This window comes from Amblyraja radiata, chromosome 14 (genome assembly GCF_010909765.2).
Source record: "Amblyraja radiata isolate CabotCenter1 chromosome 14, sAmbRad1.1.pri, whole genome shotgun sequence".
Classification (NCBI taxonomy): domain Eukaryota; kingdom Metazoa; phylum Chordata; class Chondrichthyes; order Rajiformes; family Rajidae; genus Amblyraja; species Amblyraja radiata.
In genome coordinates this window covers 22,774,286-22,794,626 of record NC_045969.1, presented here as the reverse complement: position 1 = coordinate 22,794,626, position 20,341 = coordinate 22,774,286, and the positions used below count along the sequence as shown (strand labels likewise).

The 20,341-nt window shown below is 43.2% G+C and overlaps 1 protein-coding gene across 1 annotated transcript in view; it reads right to left on the bottom strand.

The window, feature by feature from the left end:
* Positions 1-20,341, bottom strand: part of mid1 (midline 1) — a 290,576-nt gene that overhangs the window by 214,530 nt on the left and 55,705 nt on the right. The gene's annotated exons all lie outside the window — the stretch shown is intronic.

Below are 20,341 nucleotides of genomic sequence, written 5' to 3'. Positions count from 1 at the left end.
TCAATTGGGCTTAGTTGGCCTCTATGCCATTTGTTACAAAGGGCAAATAGACTGAGTTTCTTATTCTTGTTTAGTCATCCTTTGCCCTCCGATGAAGGTAAAAATAAACCATGCATAAATATCTTTCAAAACTTGCACAATTTCAAGTTATTATATTTTATGTCTCCAATAATTTCATCTGAAAATATTCCCACTATCATAGTCCAACAATTTAATCAAAGCCTATCACGAGTACGAATGCCTGTGAATTGTGACACAAAGCAGATGCATCGAGGCCTGATTGCCGGAGTGTGAAGTTGGCAGGGCAGTGAGATCGTATGAGAATGAGGCAATGTGGCATTACATTGCAATAACCTAGCCATGAAGCCAATAAAGTCCAATCAATTCATGAGTTTTGCCTCTGACAAGGAAAATGGAGCCAGAAAAATTCAGACTTCACCAGTCAAGAACACCCAGCACCTCATTAAAGGAGAGAGTGTTCTGACTACAGATAATAGTGAAACACATAGAAACATATGAGATTATGAGAGGCATACAGAGGGTAGACAGTCAAAACACTTTTTCGTAGGGAGGAAAAGCCAAAGACTAGAGGGCATAGCATTAAGATAATAGGGACAAAGATTTGAGGAGAATTGTGAGGCAAGTGTTTTACACAGAGGGAGCTGAGTGCCTGGAACACATTGCCAGGGGTGTAGTGGAGACATAAGTGACATTGGCATTTATGAGGGTTTTAGATGGGCACATAGATATGCAGAGAATGCGCACACAGGTAGTTAAAGATGGAAATTCCATCTCCCCAATGTTTTGCAGCCTCTTAGAGCATGTCATTAACTGACTATTTTCTTAGTAGTGGCTTGATGCATGCGGTGCAATTGAGCTTTTAATGGAGTTCTGTCATAATTATCAATTAAAGTCATAGAATCATTCAGTCCTACAGCTGTAAACAGCCCAACATGTTCATACCAATCAAGATGCTCCATCTAAGCTATTAATTTACCTACATTTGGCGCAAATCACTAACCTTTCCTATCCCTGTACTTGACTAAATATATTTTAAATGTTAGTACTGTGTCTGCCTCAACTACTTCCTATGGCAGTTTGTTCCATATAACTTTGTGTAAAAGTTGCTCCTCAGGTTCCTATTAAATCTTTCCCCTCTCACCTTAAACCTGTGCCCTCTATGCCCTTAATTCGACTCCCTGGGAAAAATACACCCCATCTGTTCACATATGATTTTATCCACCTCTATAAGATCACCCCTCAGCCTCTTGTGCTCCAAGGCATAAAGTTCCAGCCTACCCAATCTCTTGCTGGAGTTCAGGCCATCAGACCTTGTACATCCTCATCCAAATAGTTGATATACAAAACCAGCAGCAATGGACCCAGCACTGGTCCCTGACAACATTCTCGTAAATCATCTTTGCACTCTTTCGAACTTAATAGCATTTTTCCTAAAGGAGGAGGATGAAAACTGAACTCAATACTCCTAATGGGGCCTCAACAATGTCTTGTACAACTGTATCATGATGTCCCAACTTAATACTCCATTTCCTGTCTAACTGCAGTGCCACTTTGAATTACCACCTGCAGTGCCACTTTAAATTATGAATTTGTACTCCTTGATCTATCTGCTCTACAACAGTCCACATTGCCTCCACTTCTTCTTGCATATGGCGTGCACAGCCTAAAGTTGTAGGACAACTTGTTCTATTTGATCTTATTTGATTGTGCACTCCGGGTTGATTGCATTAGTCGAAACAGGGCGGACCACTTTAAGGATGCAATCTTCCACCCCCTCCATTCACTGTGAAAGTCCTGCCCTAGTATGACTGCCCAAAATGCAACATCTCACACTTATCTGAATTAAATTCCATTAGTAATTTCTTAGCCCACTTGCACAGCTGATGAAGATCGCACTATAATTTTTGAAAACCATCTTCACTGTCTATGATGCCACCTATTATGGTTTAATCTACAATCTTAAGGGCCTGTCCCACTTGGGCGTCATTTGCGCGTCATTTACGTGACATCATTTACGCGTCACGACGCATGGCGTAGGCAGTGACGCGCAGTCGCGCACAGCGCCCCAGGATTTTGGGATTCACAAAATCTTTGCGCGCCACCTGCGTGATGCGCAAATGACGCCCAAGTGGGATAAGGCCCTAAACTTATCATTCCTTGTACATTCTCACTCAAATTGTTGATATACATAACAAGCAGCAATGGACCCAGCACCGATCCCTGGGGCACACCTCCAGTCTGAGAAACAACCTTTCACCACCACGCTCCCATGCTCTGCTTCCTTTCATGAGGCCAATCTATATCCAGTTAGCTAGCTCTGCCTGGATCCCATCCAATCTAACCATCCAGAGCAACGTATCAAGTGGAAACTTAACTAAGGCCTTGTTGAAGTCCATATAGAATACATCCACACCCCTCCCCTCATCAACCTGTTTAGTTACAAAACCATGTTGATTATCCAAATGCCTGTATATCTCATCCCTCAGAATCCTCTCCAGTAAATTGCCTACCACAGATCTTCGGCTCACTTGCCTGCTGTTCCCAGGACTTTCTTTTGCAACCCTTTTTTAATTGAGGCACAACGTTAGCCACCCTCCAATCTTTCAACACCTCATCCAAGTGTAACAATGATTCATATATCTCAGCCAGGATTCCTACAATTTCCTCTTGTTTACAGTGTTCTTGGATATAGAACCTAAGGCATAAAGTAGAACACCACAGAAACAGTCTGTATGGCCAACACGTCTGTGTGAACAGGGTGCTAAGTTAAATTGATCTTCTGTGCCTGTACGTGATCCATATCCTTCCATTCCATGCATGTCCATGCGTCTATCTTAAACGTTTTTTAAATCTCACTATGGTATCAGAAGGACTGGTAACCAACGGAACAGATGTAAGGTAACTGGTGGGGAAAAAAGCGATGAAGAAAGGAACATAAGATGATGGAAGATTTTATAGACTGGAAACACTGATAGAAAGAATGGTAGAAATGGATAAGTACTTGAGAAGGGAAACTTTGCAGAGTTGTGACTAATTGGAGAGTTCACTTTGTGCATGTATTAAACCTTTCCATTTCACCATCACCCTGGTTCTGTCTATACCTCTTTCTGGAGTCACCTATTCTTTCCTTCTGCCTCTGTGGCAGGTGAAATATTCAGAGTTGAAAACATCAGCTGTAACCACATAGGTTTCCTCCAAGTCCTCCATTTTTCTTACATATCCCAAAGTCTTACAGATTGCAAGATTACTTGACCACTGCAAATTGCACCTAGTATAGAGGTGCAGTAGAATCTAGGACTAGTGTAATTAGGTCCTTGATGGTCAGCACACAACTGGTGGGATAAAGGGTTCAAGAAGGAACTGCAGATGCTGGAAAATCGAAGGTACACAAAAATGCTGGAGAAACTCAGCGGGTGCAGCAGCATCTATGGAGCGAAGGAAATAGGTGACGTTTCGGGCTGAAACCCTTCTTCAGACTCGAAGGAAATAGGTGACGTTTCGGGCCGAAACCCTTCTTCAGACAGGATAAAGGACTAGTTTTGGTGCTGGATGACTCTATGGCCAATGGTACCACTCCATGTCCCAGAGTCAGTCAGTCAGTCAAATTTCACTCCTGGAAGTGAACGCACAAACCTAGCTCACATTTATGTGCAATCCTGAAGGGTCATTGAAGATGCTGTCTTTCGGCAAGCTATAGCCCTGTCTTGCATCTACATAGTAGAATAGAATAGAATAGTTTCTTTATTGTCATTGTAACATGAACCATGTACAACGAAATTGTAAAATGTCAGCCAGTCAGTGCACCATTCAAACATTTCTAAAAGCTAACGATACATACAAGGTAAAATATTTAAAAAGATAAACAACTAAAATAAATATCATAAAAATAGCACGCATAAACACCCAGCCCTACATCCTTCTGTCGATTTCATGTATGTATGTATCGCCCCTGCGTTCCTTGGCGGCTACATTTAGTGCCTTTATAGCAGTGGGGTAAAAACTGTTTTTAAGTCTGTTTGTCCTTGTCCTTGTAGATCTGTACCGTCTGCCTGACGGTAACAGTTCAAACAGGGAGTGTCCGGGGTGGGAAATGTCCTTTATAATACTCTGGGATTTTTTGATGTAGCGGGAACTGTGTAAGTCCTCCAAGGTAAGGAGAGGGCATCCGACAATCCTCTGGGCGTTGTCAATGGCCCTCTGGAGCGCTTTCCTCTGAGCCGCTGTGCAGCTGGTGTACCATACGCATACACAGTATGTTAGGAGGCTCTCAATGGAGCACCGATAAAAGGACAGCAGCAGTCTCTGAGTGATGTTATTCTTCCTGAGCACCCTCAGGAAGTGCAGTCTCTGCTGGACCTTTTTCAGCAGCGCAGAGGTGTTCACGCTCCACGTCAGGTCCTCCTCAATATGGATTCCCAGGAAGCGGAAATCCGCCACCCTCTCCACACAGTCCCCTCTGATAACTAATGGTACCATGTCCGTTTTATTCTTCCTGAAGTCTATTATTATCTCCTTGGTCTTTAAGGTGTTAAGGAGCAGGTTATTTTCTCCACACCACACTGTCAGCTGCTCCACCTCATCCCGGTAGGCGTACTCGTCCCCCCCGGAGATGAGTCCCACCACCGTAGTGTCATCCGCAAATTTGACAATGGTGTTGCTGTGGTGGGCGGGGATGCAGTCATGTGTGTAGATGGTGTAGAGCAGGGGGCTCAGCACGCAGCCCTGTGGAGAGCCGGTACTGAGGCTGAGGGCCGTGGATGTGTGATGGCCCACTCTGACTCTCTGGCTGCGACCCGACAGGAAGCTATTTATCCACATGCAGGTGGAGTGTGGAATCTCTCTGCACCACCTTGAAGAAATCCTTCCCCCACTTCTCCACCACCACTACCACCATTCAGTATTCTGCCTAATATTTACTCGTGGATAAATATAAATTTCACTCACTGAATTTTATTGCTCTGCACAAATTTACCGCTGGCTCATTTGGATGAGACTTTCCCAGCAGATGAAGAAATTTCAGGTGACGGTTTTCTAAGAAGAATGTTAAAGCCTCATTTGCACAGTCATGGCCCCTAATAAACACTCAGGGTAAGTATGGAAACAATGTCCAAACTCAACAGCCCACTTCCAGGTGGGCAGTAGGATCAGCTACCAAAGTTTTCCCCACTGGGATTTTTTTCCATCTAAACCAAGGGTGAAATTGTCTTTTTTTGGCCAGCAAACCCATTCTCCTCCAACTCCCCTAGCCCTGGCCCCACATCACCACACCCATATGTAAAAGGAAATGCTTTCGAGGTGCCAATTTCAGGAGTATGCCGATCTAAGCCTGAAGTGGAATGAAATGCATCCATCCTACAGAAATTAGGACAATTATAGAGGCCCTGTTACCAACTGCTGAATGGCTAAAAATACCATTCCCCACTACTAAACGTGCAAGAAACAGGCTGCACTGTAATTAAAATATTTGTGTCCTCGGGCACCTGCCGAACCATGAACATTGAGTCTCTGACACTGGTGACTAATGCTCAACGGCAAACATGCAGTGGTCAATGTACGCAGTCCTAAAATGACATGTGTATTGCCATGATAGTTTGAAACCATGCCTCATTTCCTTCCACCAAATGAGAATATCATTGGGGACCCTCGGACTATCTTTAATCAGACTTTACCTTGCACTAAACATTATTGCCTTTTATCCTGTATCTGCACACTGCACAATAATTTATGGTCTTTCTGCTGACTGGATAGCATGCAACAAAAAAGCTTTTCACTGTACCTTGGTACACGTGACAATAAACAAAACTAAACTAAACCGTACTTTATTTGAATATCCAGCCTACAATAAATCAAAGTTGTCACATAATGGTTAGAGTTCTATAGGTTGGGCTATGCTGGAGAATTCTGAGTGTCAGCAGCTTTCTGAGTATCCAATCTCTGACTCCACCCTGGCTCCTTGATGCTCAAAGAGCTTGCTTAAAGCGTGTTATTTCAAAACAATTTTGTCAGTCACGGATTAACAGCCTGCCCCTCCCCTCATCCTACACTCATCCTCTATAACAAGGAGAGAGTGGAACAGATAAACACAGAGTCACATACTCTCCCAGCCCCTGGGGGAGGCAAATGATGGATAACTCCAAATAGCTTTCAGCACAGGGGCAGCTGAGCCATACTGACATGCTTCCCAAAGCCAATGATTCTGCACGCTTCTTTCAGAGTCACAGCTGTTATCCACTCAGTGCCCCAGTCGGGATGCCTGTATAAATCTCTCCTCCCCCAGAGGAGACTTATTGCTTGGTGATGACCATTGAAAACTTGAATTAAAATTGGCAGAAGGTGGCCTGTCGGATAGAAAACCAATGTGCTGTTGCAGGAAATGGAGTGACTGAGGGCTAAGGATGCTTTGTACTGTGAAGAGTCATGTGTTTCTCCTGTCACTAGATGACAGGGGAATGTGCGTTAGGTGCATTCCTAATCTTCCAATTGCAGAATAATGGAATTAAGGGGCTTTCCCACTGCGTCCACCTAATTGGCGAGTTTAGAAGAGTTTTCCCTCGACATTCTCGCAGCATGGTCGACACGAGGTCCTAGGAGGTCTTTGTAACTCTCCTTCATGCTCGAGAGTAGTCCCCGCGTACTCGAGGCCTCAGCTAGGTCACGGCGTATTTTTCAACATGCTGAAAAATGCCCGCGAGTAAAAAAAGGTCGCCATGGAAAAAATCAATATATTTTTTATTAGTAGGTTTAGTCGAAGTAGGTCGTAGTAGGTCGGCATGTTATTCGTAGGTAATCGAGGGTAGTCGAAGGTAATCGAAGGTAGTCATAGATAGTCTTCAACATAGTCGAAGGGAGATTGAAGGAGATCGTAGGAGGTTGTCTTCACTCTCCACTATTCGGTGTCCAATTTTACTGAAGCTAGTCGAAGCTGGTCTTCTACATAGTCGAAGGAGGTCTTCAACATGACGCTTTTTCAAACTCTCCTAAACTCTTCTAAACTCGCCAATTAGATCGCCGCAGTGGGACAGTCCCTTTATATGGCACAGGTAAAGTCCATTCAGCCCATCAGGCCTGTCTACCTGACTCTTTGAGAGCAATTCAATCAATAACTTTCTATTCTCCCCAGCTGGAATAATTTTCCTTGATAAGTGGGCAGCGGATTAGTTGCGGCCTTACATCACCAAAGGCTCGGATTCGATCCTGATTATGGGTGCTTATCTGTACGGAGTTTGTATGATCTCTCGGAGACCTGCGGGTTATTCTCTGGGATTTCCAGTCTCCTCCCGCACTTCAAAGACGTACAGATTTGTAGGTTAAATGGCTTGGTATAATTGTAAATTGTCCCTAGTGTGTGTAGGATAGTGTTAGTGTGCAGGGATCGCTGGTCGGCATGGATTCGGTGGGCGAAGGCTTGTTTCCAGGCTGTATCTCTCAACTACACTAAACTAAGTGTTATCCAATTCCCTTCATACTCCTGAATCTGATCCATTAGTTTTTATGTCAATATGGAGATTTTGTTTTTTTAAACATAAGAATTCTGGGCATATGGTTTTTGTAATTAATAAACTTACCATTAAGAGTGAAAAAGTTAAAGAAGATTACCAATCAGACAAGTTCCATTATGAAGGTTATTTCTGTGGCTTTTGCTGAGATAAAAATATTAACCCATGGGGCAGAAGTTTTCACTACCCATAAGATCATGGTAAAATATACTTTTACAAATACTGCTGGATTCAGAGATGGAACTCTAGGCTCCATCATTAATCTAGAGTGGGATTTGAAATTTGCACCCTTTAAGATTGGCGCAATGGGCTAAGTGTTCGGCTGGCAACCGGAAAGTAGCCGGTTCGAATCCCGCTTGGAGTGCATACTGTCGTTGTGTCCTTGGGCAAGACACTTCACCCACCTTTGCCTGTGTGTGAATGTGTGTGAGTGATTGGTGGTGGTCGGAGGGGCCGTAGGCGCAGATTGGCAGCCACGCTTCCGTCAGTCTGCCCCAGGGCAGCTGTGGCTACAGAAGTAGCTTACCACCACCGAGTGTGACTGAGGAGTGAATGAATAATGCGATGTAAAGCATCTTGAGTATTAGAAAGGCGCTATATAAACCCCATCCATTATTATTATTATTATTATTATTATTATTATTATTATAAAGCTTATACCAAGCATAAAGCAGGAATTATCCTATTGAGCAGGAATTATTCTATTGAGCCAGACTTTTTGCAGAAAAACTGATTAAGATCAAGCTACTCAGGAAGCAAATTCTATTATCTTAAATGATGGTGGAAGTAGATGCAATGCCACCATTTAAAAGAGGACTGGATACATTCGTTACATTGAATTGATTGGATCACTCTTTCATAAGAATGGGCCAAATGGCTCCCTAGTTCACCTTTCGTCGATTCTATGGATGAGATCACAGATACACACATACCCACTTCCAGCAGAGCGAAGAGGATGAAAGATCACTCGGAAATACTTTTCAAATCGGAGCACTAAATCCAGTCAATAGCTTCATTTCATAATCTCTTTTAGAGTTTTGTTGTGGCTGTGTTATGTTTCCTTGTGTGTTTGGGATCACATGCCTGGAAATTTAATAGACATAGCACTCTAGGGGACTGGAGTATTTGCCTAGAATATTTACTAAAACATAACAAATACTCTACAGAGTCAGTACGAAATAAGAGACAGCTCAAACGTAATTTGCACAAAGCGCACCAGTGGTGATTAAGTAACCAGCTGTACCACTGAGGGTCCCCCCTGTGCCTCTGCTGTCCCAGAGGGACTGATCCAGTCTGGGCTAAAATAGAATGAAAGAATTCAGCTCACCTCCTAGTAAAATCCCAAACTGTGTTTAAACCCAGAGCGGTCCACGTAATCAAACACAAATGCTGAATCAGCCTCATGTGTAAATGTCAAATTGCACTGATGTTATCATTTCCAATGGAACTGCCTGTTCCAATCTCCAACAAGTCAGTCTTTTGTATAGGGTTTGAATATTTCAGTCTAAACAGATAGTAACCGAATAAAGTACTTCCAGAGCTAATAAATATAATTTATTTCAAACATTCTATACTCCAATAGACTGCACATTGGCAAGATAATTGATAATGTCAAGCAAACGTTTTTCTGTATTAATTTGGCATTCCATATGGAAATGCTATTCATATATGACAGATTGATTACGTTTGCCTGTGGGCAGAAAATAAAATATACCAGTCAGTAGGAAATAATTCAGCATAAAAAAGCCCAGAGCAGTAAAATATAAGCCACAACTGATTACTTGGATCATGTATGTATTGTTATTGTCATTACCAAATTAGATGCAAATTATTAAATATAAACACTGGTGCCTTTATCGAATGATCTTTTGAATATTCTCAAATACATGATATCACCAAATATGAAAATAATTTTTTTTTAAAACTCCACTAAAACAGAAAATATTTAAAACAAATAATCAAAGTCCTGTTAATGTGCATTTAATGACAAGGTGCTGCATCTCCTTATCCCATTCCTGATGTTTTATTCACAGTATGCAAAGCACATTAACTCAAACAATACATTGAACTCTGTACGAGCCTCCTTCTTATTTTTACCTAACCATCAGCATATCCTTCACCCCACTCCCCGTCATATAATAATCAATTCTCCATTTTAAAACAACCATGGCCGTCATTTACGCGACAGGCCGGTAGTGACAGACGCACGATGGTCGCGTGCGTCATCATGCGTCCGCACAGCCGTCTGGAGCGCATGACGTCATTTGAAGATAGACACAAAATGCAGGAGTAACTCAGCGGGACTGGCAGCATCTCTGGAGAGAAGGAATGGATGAAGTTTTGGGTCGAGACCCTTCTCACCCGGGTGTTAGATAAAGTTAATTATTTTTCTTTTAATTACCTATAATTGTGCCGTGCTCTAAAACTGCAGATGCTAGCTTCAGCTCCTAGCTCAATATGTATGAAATTGTTACAATGCAGAACACAGTTCTGAATCTCTAAAGACCGTCTGAAGAAGGGTCTTGACCCGAAACGTCACCCATTGCTTCTCTCCAGAGATGCTGCCGGTCCGGCTGAGTTACTCCAGCATTCTGTGTCTATCTCCAATCGTCTTGGCCCCACTCTGGGAGTAGGAGTGGGGGCGGATCCGAATCCGCAACGGCCGTGAGCCCCAGGCCGAGCTCAGCGATCATTTGCCTGCTTCTGCTGCTGTTGGAGGTGAGGCGTTGCGCCGCGCCAGGGTCTTGGGCCCGTCCCACTTTGGCCGTCAGTTACGCGACAGGCCGGTGGCACACAAAGATTTTGTGCAGGACGAAGTCCACACTCCTCCACGCCACTCCACACTCCTCCACACTACTCCATGCGCCTGTCCCGCGCTACCCACACGCTAGCAGGTCGCGTAAATGGCACGCGAATGAAGGCCAAGTGGGACAATAGATAATAGGTGCAGGAGTAGGCCATTCGGCCCTTCGAGCCAGCACCGCCATTCAATGCGATCATGGCTGATCATCCCCATTCAGTACCCCATTCCTGCCTTCTCCTCATATCCCTTGACTGCGTTATTTTTAAGAGCCCTACCAAGCTCTCTCTTGAAAGCATCCAGAGAACCTGCCTCCACCGCCCTCTGTCACAGACTCACCACTCTCTGTGAGAAAAAGTGCTTCCTGGTCTCTGTTCTAAATGGCTTACTCCTTGTTCTTAAACTGTGGCCCCTTGTTCTGGTCTCCACCAACATCGGGGACATGTTTCCTGCCTCTAGTGTGTCTCTTCCTTCTAAACTCCAGTATACTAGCCCAGCTGCTCCATTCTCTCAGCATATGACAGTCCCGCAATCCCGGGAATTAACCTTGAAAACCTATGCTGCACTCCCTCAATAGCAAGAATGTCCTTCCTCAAATTAGGGGACCAAAACTGCACACAATACTCCAGGTGTGGTCTCACTAGGGCTCTGTACAACTGCAGAAGGACTTCTTTGCTCCTATATTCGATTCCACTTGTTATAAAGGCCAACATGCCATTCGCTTTCTTCACTGCCTGATGTACCTGCATGCTTACGTTCATAGACTGATGTACAAGGACCCCCAGATCCCGTTGTACTTCCCCTTTTCCCAACTTGACACAATTTAGATAGTAATCTGCCTTCCTGTTTTTGCTACCAAAGTGGATAACCTCATATTTATCCGCATTAAACTTCATCTGCCATGCATCTGCCCACTACCCCAACTTGTCCAAGTCACCCTGCATTCTCATAGTATCCTCCTCACAGTTCACACTGCCACCCAGCTTTGTGTCATCTGCAAATTTGCTAATGATACTTTGAATCCCTTCATCCAAATCATTGATTTATATTGTAAATAGCTGCGGTCCCAGCACCGAGCCTTGCGGTATTTCACTAGTCACTGCCTGCCATTATGAAAGGGACCCGTTAATCCCTACTCTTTGTTTCCTGTCTGCCAACCACTTCTCTATCCATGTCAGCACTCTACCCCCAATACCATGGGCCCTAATTTTGCCCACTAATCTCCTATGTGGGACCTTATCAAATGCTCTCTGAAAGTCCAGGTACACTACATCCACTGGCTCTCCCTTGTCCATTTTCCTAGTTACATCTTCCAAAAATTCCAGAAGATTAGTCAAGCATGATTTCCCCTTCGTAAACCCATGCTGAATCGGACTGATCCTGTTACTGCTATCCAAATATTCGGCTTTCTCATCGTTTATAATTGACTGCAGCATCTTCCCCACCACCGATGTCAGGCTAACTGGTCTATAATTCCCTGTTTTCTCTCTCCTGCCTTTCTTAAAAAGTGGGATAACATTAGCTACCCTCCAATCCACAGGAACTGATCCTGAGTCTATAGAACATTGGAAAATTATCATCAATGCATCCACGATTTCTCGAGCGACTTCCTTAAGTACCCTGGGATGCAGACCATCAGGCCCTGGGGATTTATCAGCCTTCAGTCATATCAGTCTATCCAACACCATTTCCTGCCTAATGTGGATTAGGCAGCCTTCAGTTCCTCCGTCACCCCAGATCCTCTGGCCACTACTATATCAGGAAGATTGTTCGTGTCCTCCTTAGTGAAGACAGATCCAAAGTACCTATTCAACTCATCTGCCATTTCCTTGTTCCCCATAATAAATTCACCTTTTTCGGTCTTCAAGGGTCCAACTTTGGTCTTAACTAATTTTTTCCTCTTCACATACCTAAAGAAGCTTTTACTATCCTGCTTTATATTCTTGGCAGGACAGGCCCTTTAATTACTCCACTTTGCACATTCTCACTGCCTTGGAAATAAAAATGTTTCCCCTGAATCCTTCATCGATTTTTATTTCTAGTCTTGGACTCTCATCCAGATTTAAGTGCCTTCTCCATGTCAATTCCAATAACATCATAAAATTAAATATCTTTCTGAAAGCACCCTACCCTCTTTAATATTCAATCATCCTTATTAGCTAAAACCCTTCAATTTTGCCATTATCCTTGTACATTATTTCTGTACCTTCCCTGTCATGCCTTGTAGCATCAAGCAACACAACCAACAGGGATTTTCTCAAAACATAATCACACATTTTCCACCCAAAGCTCCACATATGTTCAGCATAAATTCTCCAGCTTGCAACTCCATTTCAATTGAGAATAATATTTTAATTTAATCAAAAAACTGCAAATATTGAAAATCCCAAATAATAAAATAAACATTGACCTGACATCTTACCCCGATTTCCAGCATCTGCTGTTCCTTGTGTCTGCCCCTTTACCTGCTGAGCTTCTCCAGCATTTTCTGCGCCAATTTCTGATCAACTAACTTTTCATCTGATTGCATCCATTTTTCTTAATTTAATTCCTTTTCCCTTTCTGCAGTCGGAGAGCAACAAGCTGATAATGTGAGAACACGAGAGATTGTAGATGTGGGAATCTCCAGCAAAAAGCAAATTGCTGGAGGAACTCAACAGGTCAAGTCACGCTTTTGGGTGGAAAGGAATTGTTGACATTTCAGGTCAAGACTCTGCATACGGGACCATATTTTGACCATGCTTGACATTGCATCGGATTTGACCTTACAGTACCTCATTGTTACAGCGCATCACAAGTCCAACACTTGGCTGTGTGCAAACTCCTGTCCAAACACTGTGACTAGAGGTGCAGGTCAGGGACACACAGTAGATAGGACTGTTCGGTTAACTTTGTCGTCACCAAAACGTGGCGACACATGTATACTGTCTCGATGTGGTCTGCTACATGTTTTAACAGGTTGTATGCAAAACAAAGCGTTTCACTAGAGCCAGGTACATGTGATAAAAGCATCATTGATTCATTGTTCAATCTTGGCTTACAACACTGTCATGTTCAGGGTGAAATGTCGGCTGTTAAACAAGGGTGCTCTTGATCTGTGCTGTGGAAGTAAAGATCCCATGGTAGAAATACCACATTCCCTCTCTGTACCAACACCCTTGCATGTAGATTATCTGCACTTTATCCTATTTTGTGGGATCTTGTCACAGATCTGCAATTTCTGGCTGCAATTTCATGACAGCACTTCAGAACTAGTTCATTGCCTGCCAACTGCTTTTCAACGTGCCAGGTTAATGAAAGATACTAGATATAATTAAAATCAAATTAGTTTTTTTTTTTTTTAAAAGGCTATCAGTTGTGGCTCCAGACAGGTTGCTGGAATCTGAAGAACTCTTGTAAGCCAGCGGCCACTGGTTAAAACTTTAGCTTTCCTGAGGAAGTGATGCTGTGGCTACCTAACTTACTGTTAGAACCTACGAGTGACTAAATGTGTCGCTGGCTCACTTGACAGGGCATCTGTGATTTATTTCCCTTATTGTGGGACTACAGTTACATCCAGGCCAGACCAGCATTTTTGTTTTACTTAAGAACATCGGTGAACCATTTAGGACCTTGTAATAAATGACAGCCTTGTAGTCACTTCTACTGATGGTGGCAATACATTTTGAGGTATTTTTGTTTAAAATGAATCCATATGCTCAAACGACCACAGTGAGATTTGAACTCGGGATTAATAGTCCAGTAATACAAGACTGCATGACCACACACTGAGATGGGTATTTTGACCCTTTGCACATGCTGTTAGGCAATGATAGTGAAGTCTGAGGTGTCAGCACCCATTACTAGAGTAAGACAGCTGGACTCCTTTAATAGTGAATCTTGATAAATTCTACATGCGAGTGCAGATGTAAAGGGAATGTAATTTTAAAAACTCAGCAGTGATACGGTGGCGCAGCAGTAGAGTTACTGCCTTACAGCGTCAGAGACCCGGGTTTGATCATTTTCTACATTGTCTGTATGGATTTTGTACGTTCTCCCCGTGCCCTGTGTGAGTTTTCTCCAGGTGCTCCAATTTTCTCCCATACCCCAAAGATGTGCAGGTTTGTAGGTTAATTGGCCTTGGTAAAATTGTAAATTGTCCCTAGTGTGTGTGTAGGATAGTGTTAGTGTATGGGGTGATCGCTGGTTGGTGAGGATACGGTGGGCCGAAGGGCCTGTTTCCCCTTTATATCTCTAAAATAAAATAAACTAAGCTAAAGGAGTGTATACATCTGTAGTTCAATAACATAGTTACACTCAACTTTCATACTGGACTCTTTGTTAACCACAGATAGATGCAAGATGGTATCCCTTCTTCTGGAATAGAGACTAACCAAAGGACCCTCAGAAAGCAGAGTGGTTACAGACAGGCACACCCTGGAACCCTCACTTCGATGGCCGTGAGACCCCAAAATGCTGCAGGTGGCTGGTTCCAACTATTGCTGCAGCAACAGCTTCTGTTCACATGGCAGCCGTAACAGCGCAGAGTCATAAAATCCCAATCCAAAATATCAGTGATGCTGCCAAGATATACAAGGCAAGACACACAATATGGGCGGCACGGTGGCGCACCGTGGGATTGACTTTTAAATTCCGTTGTACCATGTGCAATGACAATAAAGAGATTCATTCATTCATTCAGTAGAGCTGCTGCCTTACAGCTGGAGACCCGGGTTCAATCCCGACTACGGGTGTTCGCTCGTGATCGCCTGGGTTTTCTCCGAGATCTTCGGTTTCCTCCCACACTCCAAAGACATACAGGTGTGTAGGTTAATTGGCTTGGTAAATGTAAAAAATTGTCCCTAGCGTGTGTCGGATAGTGTTAATGTGCAGGGATCGCTGGTCAGTGCAGGCTTGGTGGGCCAAAGGGCCTGTTTCCACCCTGTATCTCTAAACTACACTAAACTAAAGAGAGGGGTGAGGCAGAGGGACACTATTGCATGGTGGTTAAATTGCTGGATGACTGCCTGGCATTCTGGATCAATGATCCAGCCACAGGGCTGCAAGCAATGCTGAGGGGTCTGGAAGCTTTAGTGTCAGAGAGCCATACAGTATGGAACCAGGCCCTTCAGCCTAACTCTCCCATGCCGACAAAGATGCCCCATCTTAGCTGGTCCTGTTTACCTGCATTTGGTCCATGTCCTTTTATATCTTTCCTATCCATGTACCTGGCCAAATGTTTTTTTAAATGTTGATATTGTACCTGCCTCAACTATTTCCTCTGGCAGCTCAAGTTCCTATAAATACTTCCCCTCTCACCTTAAATCTATGCCCTTGATTCCTCTATCCTGGGAAATAAACTAAGTGCATTCATCATATCTATTCCATTTGTGATTTTATACACATCTTTAAGATCACCCCTCAGCCGACTGCTTTCCAAAGAATAGAGTCCTAGCCTGCTCCATCTATTCCCATAGCTCAGGCCTTTGAGTCCAAGCAACGTCCTCATAAATCTTCTCTGCAGTCTTTACACCTTAATGGCATCTTTCCTGGGGCTGAAATGCAAGAAGTTAAATATATCTTGATTTTTTTAAATGGGTAATTTCAGCTTTAATGAGGAAAAATCAGGGAGAAATCTTGCTGCCTTTAGCAATGTATGTCTCCAGATCCAGAAATGTGGCTGACTTTGAATTGCCTTTTCAAATCAACACTACAATGACAACGTCTCCAGCATCAGAACTCCTGCATTTGAACAAATGCAGCAAAAGAAACATTGACTAAGTCAGAATTGCTAAAGCTATCAAAACACAGTGATGTGTTGCTGACCATTAACAGCTATTCAAACTGTTAAAAAGAGAAAAATTTAAACAATTATAAAAATAGTTAAAACATACAAACCACGCAGAATACACTTAAATGGACTGAAACAATTAAAAAAATATTAAAACTACCTTTACACCTTGCAGCCTAACCACACTATTGAAATCTGTGGATCTGTATCTAAGACATCTAACCAGGTGCAAAGCGCTGGTGTGGATTCCTCACTGCAAGTGACAGGGAATTTCTGCACCTACGGACAGTCTTGCTGCACTTCATGAAGCCGTACTTCAGTACATGGAATAATCTTAGTAAGTGTTGGGAGCTTTCCCCACAAACCTATATTGTTGTAAAGGCTTGTAGAGATGGTCTAAACTCTAAAGTATTGGAATTTGCCTACTAACAGTTGATTTATGGTTGGGAAATGTTTTGAAGCAGAATACTGTAGTTGAGGGACAGGGTGGGATGGAGTGGGAAAGTTGCGGCCATGTGATCACCCTGTTCGTGCACATTTTTTTTGCACTTCATTTGAACTTCAGGGCAGCACGGTGGCGCAGCGGTAGAGTTGCTGCCTTACAGCACCAGAGACCCGGGTTCGATCCTGATTATGGGTGCTGTTTGTAAGGAGTTTGTACATTCTCTCTGTGACCACGTGGGTTTTCTCCAGGTGCTCCGGTTTCCTCCACATTCCAAAGACGTACAGGTTAATTGGCTTCAGTAAAAATTGTAAATTGTCCCTCGTGTGTGTAGGATAGTGTTAATGTGCGGGGATCGCTGGTCAGCACTGCCTCGGTGGGCCAAAGGGCTTGTTTCTGCACTGGATCTCTAAACTAAACTAAAATTATGACCTTATTTCACACTGTCAGCTTTATGTGGAGATGGAGGGGGGAAAAAAAATTTGTTTGGTAAACCAAACGCTTCGTCCAGAGCTGAGTCTGAGTCATGGTGAACCCTGCTCTTCCCCAAACGAACGTTAGTGAGATCTTACTCCTATTATGCTTCTCTAATTATGGCAGGATATATACTTCGGAAACACGACATGGCTAAGGAATATGGCATGTCCCAAATTGTGACAAGCACTAAATCTGTGCAAGAGCTTTTAAGATGAGATTTACTTTAGAGAAGGGACTGGCTCACATGGATTCCATTTTCCCAACATGGATCAAATGTCCCCTGGACAGGTGAGGAAGTGGGAAAGAAGAAAATTAAATTAGCCATGCCATTGCATGGACTGATTGGTGCATTAATATCTGAGCCAATTTGTCTCAGACTCTCTGGAATATTGAAAAGTTAGGAAGAAACTCTGGAGGACAATTGCTTGTTCATTCCCTTCAAGGCTCCCTCTAGAATTCAGTTCACAATATGCAACTGCAGTATTCATCAAGATGGCCATGACATTTCACTTTAATTGAGTGGAGCGCAGCAGAATATTGTTAATTCAGGGCTTTCATGACATCTGCTCTTTGTAACGCTACTACTGGTGGCATAAAAAGTATGTTAAAATTAAACTTCTTGACTCTGACAACAAATGAGAAGATTAAATATGATATCCTAGAACTGAGATAATACTGCAAGGAATCAATGTCTTGCTCTGATCCATACACATTAGTTAATGACGAGAAACACAGAATACTGCAGTGGCAGGACCGAACACAATTTGTTGCCCTGAGAAGCAGCACCAACCTCTCACTTTAGTACATCATGCACTTTCCAGGCAGTCTTCACTGAAAGCAGTTCAGTAGCCAGTAGATGTCTCGTCATGTTTAGCTGCTGGAAACAGAACAATTTCCTACTTTGACCCAGCTTTGTAAAAACATCCAACCCTGCTCACAGGGCTTTGACTGAACATAAACAGGAAGTATATGTAGCAAAGAAAAAGCTGACCTGGTCGTCATACATAAACATTTCTGACATGCTCCAAGGTCTGGCTGCTCCTCCAAGATGCCAGCTAACTCCTTGGGAACCGTCATTACTGTTACCAATAAACACTTCAATATGTGGCTGAAGATAGATACAAAATGCTGGAGTAACTCAGCGGCTCAGGCATCATCTCTTGTGCGCCTTGTATAAGTGCAGACCCATGTCAGAAAAATAATTAAGATATTATCAAATCCTCGCAATATGTCTACAAGCTCCACCTCCTAGTGTAATCACAGCAAATATCCCAAACAACACAAGAACACCCAGATCTGGTGGCATGACACCAGGTTCATCATTGTAATAACATAGCTCTAAAAGATTAAAAGAACAAGTTGTAAAAACCTACTTTACTGTCCCTTTTGACGACTGTTGGTGTTCTAATCAAGGGAAGACACAGGGTGCTGGAGTAGCTCAGCGGAACAGGCAGCACGTCAGGAGAACACGGATAGGTGACGTTTTAGGTCGGGACCCTTCTTCAGACTGATCTTCTAATCAAAGTGTTTAAAGTGGCAAAATGATGCAGTAAGGTTGATGCAGGGAATCTATTGGTGAATCCAAAATAAGGGCCACATTCTTAGCATTAGCCGTGCTGTCAAGAGTGAAGTCGGGGAACCTTTCCTCAATACAAAGGACCATAGTAATATGGACAGAGAGAGATAGGTGCAGAGATTCAATTAGAGTTTTCAAATTTAAGATTGGCACCAGAGGTCTGAACCAATAGCACTTTTCATTGCAAATCAATGATGATCTAATAAAATAGAGAATCAGACTCGCAGACATCCTCCTGCTCCTGCACCCAAGCAATTCATAGTCTATGTCGGAAAGAACTGCAAATGCTGGTTGGCACACAGGAAACAAAGAGTAGGGATTAACGGGTCCCTTTCAGAATGGCAGGCAGTGACTAGTGGGTACCGCAAGGCTCGGTGCTGGGACCGTGGCTATTTACAATATACATCAATGATTTGGATGAAGGAATTCAAAGTAACATTAGCAAATTTGCAGATGACACAAAGCTGGGTGGCAGTGTGAACTGTGAGGAGGATGCTATGAGAATGCAGGGCGACTTGGACAGGTTGGGGGAGTGGGCAGATGCATGGCAGATGAAGTTTAATGCGGATAAATGTGAGGTTATCTACTTTGGTAGCAAAAACAGGAAGGAAGATTACTATCTAAATGGCGTCAAATTGGGAAAAGGGGAAGTACAATGGGATCTGGGGGTCCTTGTACATCAGTCTATGAAAGTAAGCATGCAGGTACAGCAGGCAGTGAAGAAAGCGAATGTGCAGTTTTGGTCCCCTAATTTGAGGAAGGGCATTCTTGCTATTGAGGGAGTGCAGCATAGGTTTACAAGGTTAATTCCCGGGATCGCGGGACTGTCATATGCTGAGAGAATGGAGTAGCTGGGCTTGTACACTCTGGAGTTTAGAAGGATGAGAGGATATCTCATTGAAATACATAAGATTGTTAAGGGTTTGGATATGCTAGAGGCAGGAAACATGTCCCCGATGTTGGGGAACATCAACCTGAACCAGGGGCCACAGTTTAAGAATAAGGAGTAAGCCATTTAGAACGGAGCCGAGGAAACACTTTTTCTCACAGAGAGTGGGGAGTCTGTGGAATTCTCTGCCTCAGGCAGGTTCTCTGGATCCTTTCAAGAGAGAGCTAGATAGGGCTCTTAAAAACAGCGGAGTCAGGGGATATGGGGAGAAAGCAGGAACAGGGTACTGATTGGGGATGATCAGCCATGATCACATTGAATGGCGGTGCTGGCTCGAAGGGCCAAATGGCCTACTCCTGCCCCTATTGTTTATTGTCTATTGTCTAAACCGAAGGTAGACACAAGTGCTGGAATAACTCAGCGGGACAGGCAGCATATCTGCTGCCTCAATTCATAGTCTGTGCAGGAGGAAGGGCTTGCTTTACATCTTATCTGAAGAAGACAGTTCAGACATTGCTGCACATCTCCAGTATTTCTTCAATTAATAATTCTCGCCATAACCTTACTGACTCTTTAGAGGTACAGATCTTTGGTTTCTGAAGCTATTTTCCACAATAATGAACAGCATGCAACTCCCTGCTCACAGGAATGAGAATAAAACATCAAAATGTCCACAAAAGGGTTTTGTCCAGTTTTTACCCTAGATGAAATAATTTCTAGAATGAACCCCTTCGTAAATGTGGAATTGACCATACCGCACTATGATACTAATCTAGGATGCCTCCTTGAATCCCAATCCAGATTCAAAAGTGCCATTGAGTGAACCATGTACAAAGATCAGTCAATAATGGAGACAAATATAATAAAGGA